We start from the raw sequence: 16403 nt of genomic DNA on the forward strand, positions 1-16403 counted from the left end.
TGTCTGACTCTTGGTTTCAGCTGAGTTCCAGCCCCGCATCAGGCACTCTGCTGTCAGCACAGACCCCGCTTTGGATCCTGTGTCCAGCCCCCCTCTCTGCCCCTCCTCTGCTTGTGCTCTCTCTGTCTGTCTCAAAATAAATAAATAAACTTTAAAATAATAATAAAATAGATCAATAAAAAGATATGTTTCATGCAAGGTATCTTCCCTGGTCACAACAGAATGAAGTTAGATAAAGAAGGTAAATGAAAAGTCACAAATTTGTGGAAATTAAACTGCACACTCCTAACCAGCCAATGGATCAAAGAAGAAATCATGAGGGAAATTATAAAATATTTAGAAATGAATGAAAACAAAACCACAACATACCAAAACATACAGAATGCAGCAAAGCACTGCTAAGAGAAGTTTATAGCAACAAATGCTTACATTAAAAAACAGGAAAGATCTCAAATCAATCAAACTTTACAACTTAAGTAACTAGAAATAGAAAAAGAAGAACAAGCTAAACTCAAAGCTAGTGAAAGAAAGGAAACAAAGATTAGGGCAGAGATAAATGAAACAGAGAATAGAAAAGCAACAGAGAAAATCAATAAAGCCAAAAGTTGGTCCTTGGAAAAGATCAACAAAATTGAAAAACCTTTAGCTAGATGGACTAAAAAATAGAGAGAGAACAGTCACATTACTAAAGTCAGCAATAAAACTGGGGACATTCCTTACTGATTCCACAGAAATAAAGGATATAAGAGAGTATATGAACAATTATATGCTAACAAACTGGAAAACCTAAATGAAATGGCCAAATTTCTAGGAACATGAAACCTATTAACTCTAAATCATAAAAAAATAGAAAATCTGAATACATCTTTAACTAGTAAGGAAACTGAATCAGTAATTAAAAATCTCCTAACAAGGAAAAGCCCTGGACATGATGGACTTTATACTCAATGGTGAAAAACTGAAAGATTTTCCTCTAAAATCAGGAACAAGGCAAGGATGCTAACTTTTGCAACTTCTATTCAACACAGTACTGAAAGTTCTTGTCAGAGAAATCATGCAAGAAAAAGAAGGCATCTAAATTAGAAAAGGAAAAATAAAATTACATGTGTTCACAGATGATGTGGTCTATATGTAGAAAACAGTAAAGATTCCACACAAAAAACTGTTAGGACTAATAAGTGATTTCACCAAAGTAACAAGATACAAAGCCAACACATAAAAATCAGATGCATTTCTATACATGAACAACAAACAATCTGAAAAGGAAATTACAAAAACAATTCCATTTACAATAGTATCAGAAGACTAAAATACTTAGGAATTAACTTAACCAAGAAGGTGAACGACTTATACAATGAAAACTACAAAACAGTGCTGAAAGCAATTAAAGAAAATACAAATAAACAAAAACAAATACCATGTTCATGGATTAGAAGACTTATATTGTTACTACACTTGATCTTAGCCAAAAGGCCGAGAAGCGATAGAAGACTTATACTGTTAAGATGTCAATACTCCCCAAAACACTCAACAGCTTCAATGCAATCCTTATCAAAATACCAAATATGTGCTTTGCAGAAATAGAAAAACCCATCCTGAAATCTATATGGCACCTCAATAGATCCTTAATAGCCAAAGTAATCTTGAAAGAGAACAAATCTGGAAGACTCACACTTCCTAATTCCAAAACTTACTACAAAGCTACCACAAGCAAAATAGTGTTATACTTGCATAAACACAGACATATAGACCAATGGTATAGAATAGAGAGCCCAGAAACAAACCCTCAAATATATGGGGGTTTGACAGGTGCAAAGACCTTTCAATGGGGCAGACTTTTCAACAAATGGTGCTGGGAAAACTGGATATCCACATGCAAAAGAATGAAGTAGGACTCTTATTTAATATCATACAGAAAAATTAACTCAAAATGGATCAAAGATTTAAATAAAAGATCTAGAACTATAAAACTCCTAGAAGAAAAATATAGGGCAAAAGCTTCATGACATTAGATTTGGCGTTGATTTCTTGGAAATGACATCAAAGGTAAAGGCAACAAAATAGACAAGTTAGATTTCATGAATATTAGAAAATTTTGTGCATCAAAAGGCAATATCAACAGGTAAAAAGGCAATATACATAATGGGAGAAAATGCTTGCAAATCATAGCCCTGATAAGGAATTAACATTCAGAATAAATACAGAACTCCCAAAACTGAATGACAGAAACCAGACAACCCAATTCAACAGTGGAAAAGACTTCAATAGATATTTCAACAAAGAAAATATACAAGTGGTCAATAAGCCCATGAGAAGATGCTCAACATCACTAATCATTAGGGAAATGCAAATCAAAACTAATGAGATACCACCTCACACCTATTAGGAAAACAGAAAATAACAAGTGTTGGTGAGAAGGTAGAAAAATTAGAGCCCTAGTGTGCTATAATGGAGAATGTAAAATGGACACACTTAGGAAAATAGTATGGTGGTTCCTTAAAAAATAAAGAATAACCATATGATCTGGCAATTCCACTTCTGGACTTATACCCAAAATAATTAAAAGCATGGTCTCAAGGATGTATTTGTACACCCATGTTCATAACAGCATTATTCACAATAGCTGAAATGTGGAAGTTACCCCAGTGTTCATCAATAGACAAATGGATAAAAAAATGTGGTATATATATGCAATGGAGTATTATTCAGCCTTAAAAAAGGAAGGAAATTCTCAGGGCGCCTGGGTGGCTTGGTTGGTTAAGCATCTGACTTCGGCTCAGGTCATGATCTCACGGTCCGTGAGTTCGAACCCCGCGTCGGGCTCTGTACTGACAGCTCAGAGCCTGGAGCCTGTTTCAGATTCTGTGTCTCCCTCTCTCTCTGCCCCTCCCCTGTTCATGCTCTGTCTCTCTCTGTCTCAAAAATAAATAAACGTTAAAAAAAATTCAAAAAAAAAAAGGAAGGAAATTCTGACATATGCTACAACATGAAACATTGAGGGCATTATGCTAAGTGAAATAAGGCAGTCACAAAAGATAAATACCATATTCCATGCTGATGGTACTGTTAAATTAGTTTAATATTTCTAGAATGTGATCTCCCAATATGTAGCAAGAACTATAAAAATTCTTACTTTGTTTCTTCTGCTTTGGAGAACAAACTCGTTGGCAGTATTATAAAATAAGAAAAAAAAATTATATTAAGATGTTCCCAGCCTGTTTCCGATTCTGTGTCTCCCTCTCTCTCTGCCCCTCCCCCGTTCATGCTCTGTCTCTCTCTGTCCCAAAAATAAATAAACGTTGAAAAAAAAAAAAAAAAAAGGGGGCACCTGGGTGGCGCAGTCGGTTAAGCCTCCGACTTCAGCCAGGTCACGATCTCGCGGTCCGTGAGTTCGAGCCTCGCGTCAGGCTCTGGGCTGATGGCTCAGAGCCTGGAGCCTGTTTCCGATTCTGTGTTTCCCTTTCTCTCTGCCCCCCACCCCCCGTTCATGCTCTGTCTCTCTCTGTCCCAAAAATAAATAAACGTTGAAAAAAAAATTAAAAAAAAAAAAAAAGATGTTCCCTGCATCTCTGTGTATAAATGTGAAAATCTAGAAACAATCCATTAGAGGTAGCAAGAAAATGAAAGACTGGCATGGAAAGTAAATGGCCAAAAGCAGTATCTGGAAACATGTAGATGAAATAATGTTAAGTTAAAATAAAACAACTGAGGACAGAATGCACATGATAAAAAAATTGAACATGAATCTGAGTGATATAAATTAAGTTAATATCCACTTGATTGAGAAACTACACTCATGCTGTTAGATTGAATCGTGAACTGCAACATTACCAATAAACAGAATTAAATTCTTAAAAATGTATGCCACAGTCTGTAAAATAACCTGGCAGCAAAGCCTGAAGCTATCACAGTAGCATTTTGAATCCTTGACATACTAGGTCACAGGCATTTGAGCACCTGTGGCAAATTAACAGCAAAATATCTGTTGAAATTTTCTTTTCTTCCACCATCAATTACATGAAATGCTTGCAGCTGAATCCTTCTGCAGTGCTGGTCCATCAATGTGCCATCCAGGCAGAATTACAAAGCTAATATTTTCTTGATGTCAATCGTGTTTGTGTTCAAGGACTCTTCCTGTGCACCTGGTAGTGTTTTAACTGTTTATTCACATTTGCGTACATCTTCTCAGCCTCTGAGGCAATAGGTACCTTTTAGTCTTCTAATCTTCAGAAAAGTTGTATAAGCTCTCTTTCCCACAATGATATAGAGGGGCACAGAATTAATTCAGAAAACACTGCTGGCACAGATAGGAAATCAGCACTCAGTTACTTCAAAGGAAGAAAATCGTGTCTACAAACAGCATCTGTGCATCATTATCAGTAAATTTGCTTAAATAATACATTTCCATAAAGTAAAAATGGATGTCCTGCCCTTTGATTTAAAATTTTCTTCCCCTTGGCCTTTTTTAAGCTTTATTTTGGTATTATTCCTCCTCCCCTTATTTTTAGGCACCACAAAAAGGCTTTTACTTAAGCAGTGCAATCTTAATGCCTACAGAATTAAGGAATAGTGATATTTTTATTCCAAGGGCCCCTAAAACATAAACCTTTCCATCAAAATCACAACATACCATAGAGAGAAGTTAAACTCTCTGAGAGAGCAGTCCATGGCACATTCCCCCCCAAATTAATGATAATACCAGCCAGCACTTACTGAGCATACACTACAGGGCTGGTCATGTTCCGGGTGTGTGACATGCATTAATTCATTTACCAGTCACTACAACCCTATGAAGTAAGCACTCAAGGCCCCCACCTTAGAGTTAAGGAAATTGAAGTACAGAGAGGATAAGCCATGGTCTCATGGCTAGAGGCTGACAAAGCCAGAATTGAACTCTGGCAGTCTGGCTTCAGTCTGTCTTCTTAACTCATATAGAATTTATATTATATTGCCACTTACCACTCTAATAAAAATAATAACGATTTTGATGATATTGGTAGTGGTAATGTTGATGATTACTGTCAACAGAAATAAAGACATTACTATCTATTGAATATTTAGGACATACTGAGCTAAGCAACTTCATACATTACCTTATTTAATCTGCAAATCAATTCTGAGATAAGTGCCCATGTACCCATTTCTGAAGGGAACTGACAAACGCAGAGTTCATGAATGGCTCAAGTGCTCTGGGCAAGGAAGAGTGAATGTTGAGACTAAGGTTTTCTTTCCAGATTCAAGGGAACCTATTCAAGCCACATAGAACCTCTTAATATTTATATTCCTTCTAATGGCCAGACTGAGAAAATGATATATTGTGATGGAAAGCACTGCACTGTGCCTGACAGATAACTTGTGGCTTATAAATGGTACTTATGATCATCACCACCCATATTTACATATGCTTCTATACTGAAGTATCACAGAGCATTGTATCTATATATTTTAATCTATTACTCATCCTTTACCTATCCTAGACCACCAACTCTATGAAAACAAAGACATTATCTTTTTCTTTTGCTTTTACATACCCAGTGTTATAGCACAATTTTTAGTCCAGAATATGTACTCAGAACACACTGAGTTTTATAACCTATGGCCTCTGACATCAACTTTCTCCCATCATACTATTATCTCCAGGAACTTTATTTCTAGTTTTTTCCAAACTTTACTATTTCTTGATCATGTATTATGTATCAGAATCACATGGAGGTTTTGATAAAGCACAGATCATCTTGTCTAACATCCAGAATTTCTGATTCAGGAGTTGCAGAGTGGGGCCAAGTAATATGCATTTCTAACAAATTCCCAGGTGATGCAGATGTTGTTGTTCCCAGTGTTAGAGAGTTCAAGCCTTCACCAGAAGAGTTTATTCAAAAGTAGGTGCTTGCCAATGGAAAAAGTGTATTCTAGACAGATTATTCATTGCTAGAAACCTATGACAAATATATAATAGGTATGTACTATCTGTAAGGCATGAATACAAGTTCTGTGAAAGAATCACCCCTGCTCTCAAGGAAGCGAGATTATTTGGGATGATAGTCTTCTCATGAAGAGTTGACTACAGAGTTATGGACTTAATGAATATAGTAACAGACCTACCCAAATCCACATAACAAAAGGAGTGTTAGCTCTCCAAAGCTATCACTGCAGGAGGCTGCACAGTTATTGCAGTAATTGCCCATTGCTCTAAATATTTTTGGAACTTTTCCCTCTAAAATTGCCTTCAGAACATTTTGGCAGCCTTCCAAATGGTCAAAATGGAGGTAAAATTAGGTACTTTAAAATTAGAATTGATTTTTGGAGACAGCCAAAATATGAACAAAAGAACAAATGATGTAGAGTCCAAAACCACGATATAAAAGACTAAAATAACTTTTTAAAAATTTGTTTATTTAAATTCAAGTTAAATAAATATGTAAGTAAACATACAGTGTAGTATTGGTTTCAGGGGTAGAACCCAGTGATTCATCACTTACATACAACAGCCAGTGCTCATCCCAACAAGTGCCCTCCTTATGCCCATCACCCATTTAGCCCATCCCTCGACCCACCTCCCTACCTCCCTTCCAGCAACCCTCAGTTTATTGTCTGTACTTAAGAGTCTCTTATGGTTTGCCTCCCTCTGTTTTTATCTTGGTTTTCCTTCCTTTCTTCTATGTCTGGCTGCTTTGTTTCTTAGATTCCACATAGGAGTGAAGTCGTATGATATTTGTCTCTCTGACTTACTTATTTCACTTAGCATAATACACCCTAATTCCATACATGTTGTTGCAAATGGCAAGATTTCATTCATTTTGATCACCGAGTAATATTCCATTGTATATAAATACCACATCTTCTTTATCAATTCACATTTGGGCTCTTTCCATAATTTGGCTATTGTTGATAGCGCTACTACAAACACTGGGGTGCATGTGCCCTTTTGAAACACCACACTAGTATCCTTTGAGTAAATACCTAGTTGTGCAATTGCTGGGTCATAGGGTAATTCTATTTATAATTTTTTGAGGAACCTCTATATTGTTCTCCAGAGTGGTTGCACCAGTTTCCATTCCCACCAACAGGGCAAAAGGGTTCCCATTTCTTTGCATCCTCACCAACATCTGTTGTTTCCTGAGTTGTTAATTTTAGCCATTCTGACAGGTGTGAGGTGGTATCTCATTTTGGTTTTGATTTGTATTTCTCTGATGATGAGTAATGTTACCATCTTTTCATGTGTCTGTTAGCCATCTGGATGTCTTCTTTAGTAAAGTATCTATTCATGTCTTCTGCACATTTCTTCACTGGATTATTATTATTTGGGGGGTGATGAGTTTGATAACCTCTGTATAGACTTTGGATAATAACCCATTATTAGATATGTTATTTGCAAATATCTTCTCTCATTCCGTTGGTTGCTTTTTAGTTTTGTTGATTGTTTCCTTCACTGTATAGAAGCTTTTTTTCTTGATGAGGTCCCAAGAGTTCATTTTTGCTTTTATTTCCCTTGTCTTGGGAGACATGTCTAGTAAGAAATTGCTGTGGCCAAGGTCAAAGAGGTTACTGCCTGTTTTCTCCTCTAGGATTTTGATGGTTTCCTGTTTCATATTTAGGTCTTTCATCCATTTTGAATTTATTTTTGTGTATGGTGTAAGAAAGTGGTCTAGTTTCATTCTTCTTCATGTCACTGCCCAATTTTCCCAGCACCATTTGCTGGAGACTGTCTTTTTTACACTGGATACTCTTTCCTGCTTTGTTGAAAACTAGTTGGCTGGGAAATGACTGTTAAATATGTAGCTTTATCAATTGGCTTTAAAGACAATCTCAAAAAAGAAGTATCAGAGATGTTTACATCAATGACACCTGTGTTAGAATATGTGTTTAGACTTAGAAGGTACTTACACAGTAATGTTGATTAGACGTATGTGGTCTAGCATATTTGTTTAAAATGATTTATTCTAACAGTAACTCTTTTTAAAAATAGGAGCAGCCTAAAAGCTCAATAAGGAAATTGTGGAATAAATTATGTTCTTCAATTTCAGTGGAGTATTTGTAGCCATTAAAATGTTAATTATGAAATCTATAAAACAATATGAAATTTTTGACAATATAGAGAAAATGACAAATTCTTTGTAAACTATGACAAGCAATATAAAGTTATATGCACAAAGAAAAGAAAGAAATATAGGATCACAGAAATAAGTTTAGATGGCAGGAGAAATGACAGCATTTTTTCTCTTTTGAATTTTCTTCTCTTTATACAACTATAAAGTTTGGACTTTAAAAAGCCTTTATCTTAAAAATGCTATTGATATTTGTCAGAGCAACAGAAAAATATGGACAAGGCTAATCAATCATAAATATTGTGAGAATGAAGTATGAATGCTTATATTTGTATGTGATATGAGTTATCAAATATGCCTGAAGTCAGCTAAAGAAACACTTTGAAAATAAATGGGTAGGGGGAAATATTCCCCATTGTTTGAGAATCTGAGGGTGCATATCATGATCTGGCACATAATTCATGAAAATGAAAGTGAGTGTGGGTCCACTTGATGACTACAAGGTCTAAGCCAGATTCCCCAGATTCATTTAAATATGATCAGTGCATCAGCCAAGATAGGTGAAATTATACTATGATAACAAACAGCCCCTATGATTCCATTCCTTAAATAACACGTTTTTTTTTTCAGCTTCTTTGAGATATAATTGACAAATGTGAAAGTATTCTCTTCATCTAGTTAATTAACACATCCATTACCTCACATACTCATCATTTTTTGTTTTTGTTTTGGTTGGTTTGGTGAGAACATTTAAATTCTTCTCTCTTCACAAATTCTAATTATACATTATTCCCTTATTGGCTGCAAAGATTCTGCTGAAAAGTCTGCTGATAGTCTTATTGGTGTTGCCTTATACATAACAAGCTGTTTTTTTCTTGACTTTAAATTTGATATGTTAAATATAATGTGTCCCATTGTGGGTCTCTTTGGATTCTTATTCTACAGAGCAACTCTCTGGGCTTCCTGGATCCAAATGTCCGTTTCCTTCCTCTGGTTAGGGAATTTTCAGCCATTATTTCTTTGAATAAGCTTTATGCACCTTTCTCTCTTTCTTCTGCATCTGGGACCTCTATAATGAGAATACGGGTCCTGTTGATAGTATCCCATAAGTCCTTTAAGCCATCTTAAGTCTTTTTCATTCACTTTTTTTTTTTTGCATCTCTGACTGAATGAATTCCACTACCATGTCTTCAAGTTCCCTGACCCTTTTTTCTGCTTGACCTATCTGATATTAAACTTCTCTTTAAAATTTTCAGTGCAGTTATTCTACCGTCTGTATCTGTGACTTCTGTTTGGTATTTTCTTATATTCTCTATCTTTGTGTTGAAATTCTCACTTTGTTCATGCATTGTTCTCCAGACCTCACATAAGCATCTTAATGACCATTGTTTTCAATTCAGTATCAGGTAAATCATACATCAACATTTCATTAAGGTCTGTTTTATCTTGTTTTTTTGTTTGGAATATATTCTTTTTCTTCATTTTTCTTACCACTCCTTCATAGGTATCTGCACTTTAGATCAAAGAGCTACCTCTCCCAGTTTTGAGGGAGTGGTCTCATGTAGGAGGTGAATCTTATTTAGCCTGGGCTGAACTTTTGGTTGTCTCTCAAAACTTTGTGAATGTCCACGCTGCCATCTTTATTCATAGTGGCTCACAGTAGTTGAGGATGTGCTAAGACTTGTCAATATTCCAAAAGGAGGATCTCAGTTATCATCTATATGCAGGTTGATCGGAATTTAGGCTCTCAGACAGTAGCTTTTCAAATACTCAAACAGACTTACTCCTGGGAAAGACCAGTAGATAAGTTTTTGTATCTGCTATCTATGTATTTAGCCCTGAGGAGATCACTGGGTAAGAACTGTTTCTTTGTTTGCCAAAGTTCTGTGGCAAAAGCAGGTCCTGCAAAAATAGAAGTTAAAAACAAACAAACAACAGAACAGATCCAGAAACCAGGAGCTTTTCTTTGAAAAGATCAACAAAGTAGATAGACCTTTAGCCAGACTCATCAGGAAAAAAAATAGAAAGAAAGACAGAGGACTCAAATAAACAAAATCCTAAATGAAATAGGAGGGCACCTGGGTGGCTCAGTCAGTTGAATGTCCAACTCTTGATCTGGGCTCAGGTAATGATCTCAGTCATACGATCAAGCTCCATGGCAGACAGTGTACAGCCTGCTTGAGATTCTCTTTTGACCTCTGTCTCTGCCTCTCCCCCCTCTCTTTCAAAATAAATAAATAAACTTAAAATATATCTATATTTTATATAGATATAAATATATATAGTTTTTTTCTTTAATATATATATATATATATATATATATATATACATAAAGAAGATAAGTAACAACCAACACCACAGAAATATAAAGGATTATGAGAAAATATGAAAATTATATGTCAACAAATTGGAAAATCTAGAAAAAATGAATAAATTCCTAGAAACATATAGCCTCCAAAAATTGAATCAAGAGGAACTAGAGGGGCACCAGGGGGTCTCAGTCAGTTGAGCGTCCAACTCTTGATCTGGGCTGAGGTCATGATCCCACAATTTGTGGGATTAAGCCCTGTGGCAGGCTCTGTGCTGACAGCAGGGAGCCTGCTTGGGATTCTCTCTCTCTCCCTCTCTGTCTCTCTCAGAATAAAGAAAAAAGAAGAAATAGAAAATTTGAACAGACGAATTACCAGCAATGAAACTGACTCAGAAATCAAAAACTCACAGTAAATGAAAGTCCAGGACCAGAAGACTTCACAGGTGAATTCAACCAAAAATTTAAAGAACAGTTAATATGTATTCTTCTCAAATTATTCCAAAAAATAGAAGAGGAAGGAAAGCTTCCAAATTCATTCTATGAGGCCAGCATTACCCTGATACCAAAACCAAATAAAGACACTACCAGAAAAAGAACTACATGCCAATATCTCTGATAAATATAGATGTGAAAATCCTCAATAAAATATTTGAAAATTGAAACCAACAATACATGAAAAAAATCATTTGCCATGATCAAGTGGGATTTATTCCTGGGATACAAAGGTGCATGTTGTCAATATTTGCAAATCAATGAGATACATCACAACACCAAAAGAAAGGGTTAAAACCATATAATTATTTCAACACATGCAGAAAAGCATTTGACAAAGTCAACATCATACTCAATGGTGAAAATCTGAGAGCTTTTCCGGAGGTCAGAAACAAGACAAGGATGTCCACTCTCACTATGTTCTTATTAAACATAGTACCGGAAGTTTTAGCTACAGCAATTAGACAATAAAAAGAAATAAAACGTAACCAAACTAGTAAAAAAGAAATAAAATTTGCACTATTTGCATATGACATGATCCTAGATATAGAAAACTCTAAAGACCCCACCAAAAAACTACTAGAGCTGATCAATGCATTCAGTAAGGTTGCAGGATATAAAATTGATATAAAGAAATTCATTGCATTTCTATACACTAATAATAAAGCAGAAGAAAGAAAAAGTATGAAAACAATTCTATTTATAAACAGCACCAAAAATAATAAAATATCTAGGAATAAACTTAACCAAGGAGGTGAAAGGCCTATACTCTGAGAACTATAAAACACCAATGAAAGAAATTAAAGACAATACAAACAAATGGAAAAATATTACATGCAGGGCACCTGGGTGGCTCAGTGGGTTGTGTCCAAATTCCGCTCAGGTCATGATCTCACTGTTAGTGAGTTTGACTCCCACATCGGGCTCTGTGCTGACAGCTCAAAACCTAAAGTCTGCTTTGCATTCTGTGTCTCCCTCTCTCTTTTCCCCTCCCCTGCTCACACACACACACACACACACACACACAGTCTCTCTCAAAAATAACTAAACATTTAAAAAATTAAAAAAATAATTTCATGCTCATGGATTGAAAGAACAAATATTGTTGGGGCACCTGAGTGACTCAATCAGATGAGCATGTGACTTTGATTTAGGCTCAGGTCGTGATCCCAAGGTCATAGGATTGAGCCCACGTTGGACTCTGTGGGATTCTCTGTCTCTGACCCTCCCTGGCTCATGCATGCTGGCTCTCTCTCTCTCTCTCTCTCTCTCTCTCTCAAAATAAATAATGAACATTAGAAAAATAAAGAACAAATATTGTTAAAATGTAAAAGCAGTTTCCAAATTTAATGCAATCCCTATCAATCACAGCCTATCACACCAACAGCATTTTTCACAGAACTAGAAGAAATAATCCTAAAGTCTGTATGGAACCACAAAAGACCCCAAATAGCCAAAGCACCTTAAAAAGAAGAACAAAGCTGGAAGTATCACAATTCCAGATTTCAAGTTATACTGCAAAGGTGTAGTAATCAAAACAGTATGGTATTGGCACAAAAATAGATACCTAGATCAATGGAACAGAATAGAATCCAGAAATAGATGCAAAATTAAATGGTCAATTAATCTTTGACAAACAATGCTAGAATATGCAATGGGAAAATGAATCTCTTCAACAAATGATATTGGGAAGACTGGACAGCTACATTCAAAAGAATGAAATTGGACTATTTTCTTACACCATGCACAAAAATAAATTCAAAATGGATTGAGGGCCTAAATGTGAGACCTGAAATTATAAAAATCCTAGCAGAGAGCATAGGCAGTAATATCTCTGACACTGGCCATAGCAACATTTTTCTAGATATGTCTCTTAAGATAAGGGAAATAAAAGCAAAAAAAAAAAAAATGACTGGGATTACATCAAAATAAAAAGCTTCTCCACAGCAAAGGAAACAACAAAACCAAAAGACAACCTACTGAATGGGAGCAGATATTTGCAAATGACATATCCAATAAAGGGTAATATCCAAAACATATAAAGATTTTACACAACTCAACACCAAAAATACCCCAAATAATCCAAATAAAAAATGGGAGAGGACGTGAGAAGACACTTCTCCAAAGAAGACATACAGATGGCCAACAGACAAATGAAAAGATGCTCAACATCACTAATCATCAGGGAAATGCAAATCAAAACCACAATGAGATATCACTTCACACCTATCAGAATGGCCAAAATCAAAAACACAAAAAACAAGTCTTGGTAAGGATATAGAGAAAAAGGAACCCTTCTGCACTATTGGTGGGAATGCAAACTGGTGCAGCCACTGTGTAAAACAGTACGGAGTTTCCTCAAAAAATTAAGAAGAGAATTACCCTATGATCCAGTGTACCAACTACTGGATTTTTAACTGAAGAATAAAAAGAAGAAAAAAAACACTAATTCGGAAAAATATATGTACCCTTGTGTTTACTGCAAAATTATTTACAATAGTCAAATTGTGGAAGCAGCCCAAGTGTTCATCAATAGATGAATGGATAAAGATGTGGTATATCTATACAACGGAATATTACTCAGCATAAAAAAGAATAAAATCTTGCCATTTGCAAAAATACAGATAGAGCTAGAGAGTACAATGGTAAGTGAAATAAGTCAGTCAGAAAAAGACAGACACCATATGATTTCACTCATGTGAAATTTAAAAAGCAAAACAAATGGACAAAGAAAAAAAGAGACAAACCAAAAAACAGACTCTTAATTACAGAGACTTAACAGATGGTTACCAGAGGGGCGGTAGGAAGGGTGTTAAGTGAAATAGGTGAAAGGGATTAAGAATACTCTTATCATGATGAGCACTGAGTAATGTGTAAACTTGTTGAATCACAATACTGTACACCTGAAGTTAATACAACATTGTATGTTAGCTGTCCTGGATTCATTTTTTTCTAATTAAAAAAAAAATCAGGTCCTACTGGCCACTAGAGCCAGGCAATCCCAGGGTGTATCCTCTGGGTGGCAGCGACAAAAGCTGAGGTGCCAGATGTGTGCACATGCAGCTTCCAGGGAGACAACAGCGATGTGGAGTAGGCCAGAGGAAGAACACAAAGACGGTGTCTCCTGCTTCATCAGTCTCTGGGGAGGATTGCAGTCAACCCCTAGACATATACTTTAGAAGCCCGGATCAGGCAGGAGCTTTTAAAATATGCAAATAGGATTCTCAGGGAAATACTGAGATGTAAGTATTTCTATCTACTCCCGCTGTGCTGAGGCTGAGGTGGATAGCCACAGTGAGTCCTCACAAGCCCTTTCAGAACTTTGTCTTTGCTTTTCTTTGTCTCCTGTACAGAAGTCATGTTGGCTTTCAGTGGCAGATGTTATGAGGGCCTGTCCCTCAGGTGGAAGTCTTAAAAGCTGGGTACAAAAGGTGTTGGGTACAAACACTTTGCTCCTCAGGAAAAAGCTGGGTGTTGTGAAATACCTTCCAACCACATATAGACCTATAGACCTACTAGAGTTGAGGTCTATAGGGAGAGTGTGTCTTAGTCTTTCCCACCCATCTCAGTGAGGGTGTTTTCTTGTTTGTCTGATCTGTAGGAGTCACTAAGCTAGTTTTTGAATTTCTTTCAGAGGGAATTGCTCCATGAATAGCTGCTGATTCGGTGTGTATGTGGAAGAAGATGTGTTTAGGAGCCTCCTTTTTGCCATCTTTGACTGGAACTCCCAAGATAAAGTTTTATTTTATGCTCACATTACCTATCCATCCCAGTTCTTCGGGTGCTCACCTCGGCCTCTCCCTCACTCTGGGATTCAGGCTCATGGAGTAGCCAGCTCTCCCGACGCTGCTGCTTACTGTGGCAGGGGGCAAAGCACTCTGGAAGATCTCTCGTCAATAATTAATGCTCTGCTTACATCTCCTTGGCTAGAAAAAGTCACACGTCTCACCAAAACCCAATGGTGCCAGAAAGCGCAGTGCTCTTTTATGTGTAGAAAATGAAGAGCCAGAATTGTTTGGTGACCAGCACTAATTAATAATAGTGAGCCGAGAGGGGCTCAGTGAAGACCAAGGGTGGATGTGAATCGCCATGGGACTGAGATTAGGCACCATAGAAAAATAGGAAAGATCAAATAAAGGATGGTAAAGTCATCACGAATACCTCTGCAGCCATTAATCACCATATTTTGAAGAATATGTAATGACACAGAAAATGGTTAAAACGTGTCTCAAAATTGTGTATATACGCCAAGCCCAATAGTATATATGTAAATTTATGCGGCAAAACTACTCAAAAAATATATGAAAAAGTAAAAGAAGGTTTTTTTTCTTTTTTACCTTCCCAACCTGAATATAAATGTCAGCTTTAATATTGTTTCATTCTCCTCTTTTTTTTCTATTTCTTTCTCCCAATATACCTTTCTAAGTCATCTTAAACTGATTAATAGTGATAAGTAAAGCAGACAGATTTTTCAAAGGATTAGATTCTGTTGCTGGGTTTTGAGGAATTAGTGGGTGTTCCTGCATTCATATTGAATAGTTTCAATTAATAATCTGGCTTTAAAAATTGAGAAATGAAACTTTTATTTCCAAGAGACAATACATTTGGGGGAAAGTAGAAAAGCTAGTAAAGGAATAAGAAACATTACCAAGGACTTAGTATTCACACAAAATTCCACAAAACAGGCTGAATTCCTGTCATATGTCATAGAGAAAATAGGTGATGATAGGGAATAAGTCCCTTTAAGGCAGAGGGAGTGAGGGTGAAGGGCTGTTGAACAGCTCAAGTATAATATTTAGTTGATGTAAAATAGTTTCATCTGGTACTTTGAAGTAGGCAAATGTATTTCTTTACCACAAAGTCAAAGTATAAACAGGACATTAGTAGAATGGCATTTTATAAACATCTGGATAATGTATTCATAAGGCCTAGGCCTAAAGATTCAAGAATCACCTGGCAATAATTCCAAATCCATCACTGATTAGAACACTTTTCAAATATAAAACCTCTGGTACTTGGTGTGGTTTTAGATTGCACTGGAACATTCCCTAAGCTTTAACCCACTTCATAAACACTCTATTGAGGTATAGCCTTAAATTTAGAGTTTGAATTTTAAAAGGAAGGGGTAACTAAAATCATCAAAAAATGGGTAAGTCAACACTAAAATATTTAGTAATCAAATGGAAACTATTATTTCCACTTTTAGAACTACGGTTTAACTTTTGGGAGAAATCAAAATCTACTACTCCTTTGAATTACAAAAAAAAATCATCAAATATCTAAACAATTCCCCACAATTTTTTTCCCTTTTCAGGTAATTTCCGCTTTTAAATAGCAAAATAGACATAATTTTAAAAATTATTTTCTTAGTTGCCTTGCAAGAATATTATATAATCTAATAGGTATCATTTGCTGGGAATTTTTCCTAAGCAACCTGGTGTAATGCCTTAAAACTGCCAACAGATTTGCTGAGCTTGTCATGAACCTTCTGCTTTTATTAAAAATAAATCACTCATCAAACCTGTGACTAAGTGCAATCATTAATTACCAAAATT

The 16403-nt window shown here is 36.0% G+C and overlaps 1 protein-coding gene and 1 pseudogene across 9 annotated transcripts in view; both read right to left on the reverse strand.

The window, feature by feature from the left end:
- The window catches only part of CPQ (carboxypeptidase Q), a 549973-nt gene that overhangs the window by 343495 nt on the left and 190075 nt on the right, over positions 1-16403 (reverse strand). The gene's annotated exons all lie outside the window — the stretch shown is intronic.
- LOC123587138 lies at positions 1389-1485 on the reverse strand (annotated as a pseudogene).

This window comes from Leopardus geoffroyi, chromosome C3 (assembly GCF_018350155.1).
Source record: "Leopardus geoffroyi isolate Oge1 chromosome C3, O.geoffroyi_Oge1_pat1.0, whole genome shotgun sequence".
Taxonomy (NCBI): domain Eukaryota; kingdom Metazoa; phylum Chordata; class Mammalia; order Carnivora; family Felidae; genus Leopardus; species Leopardus geoffroyi.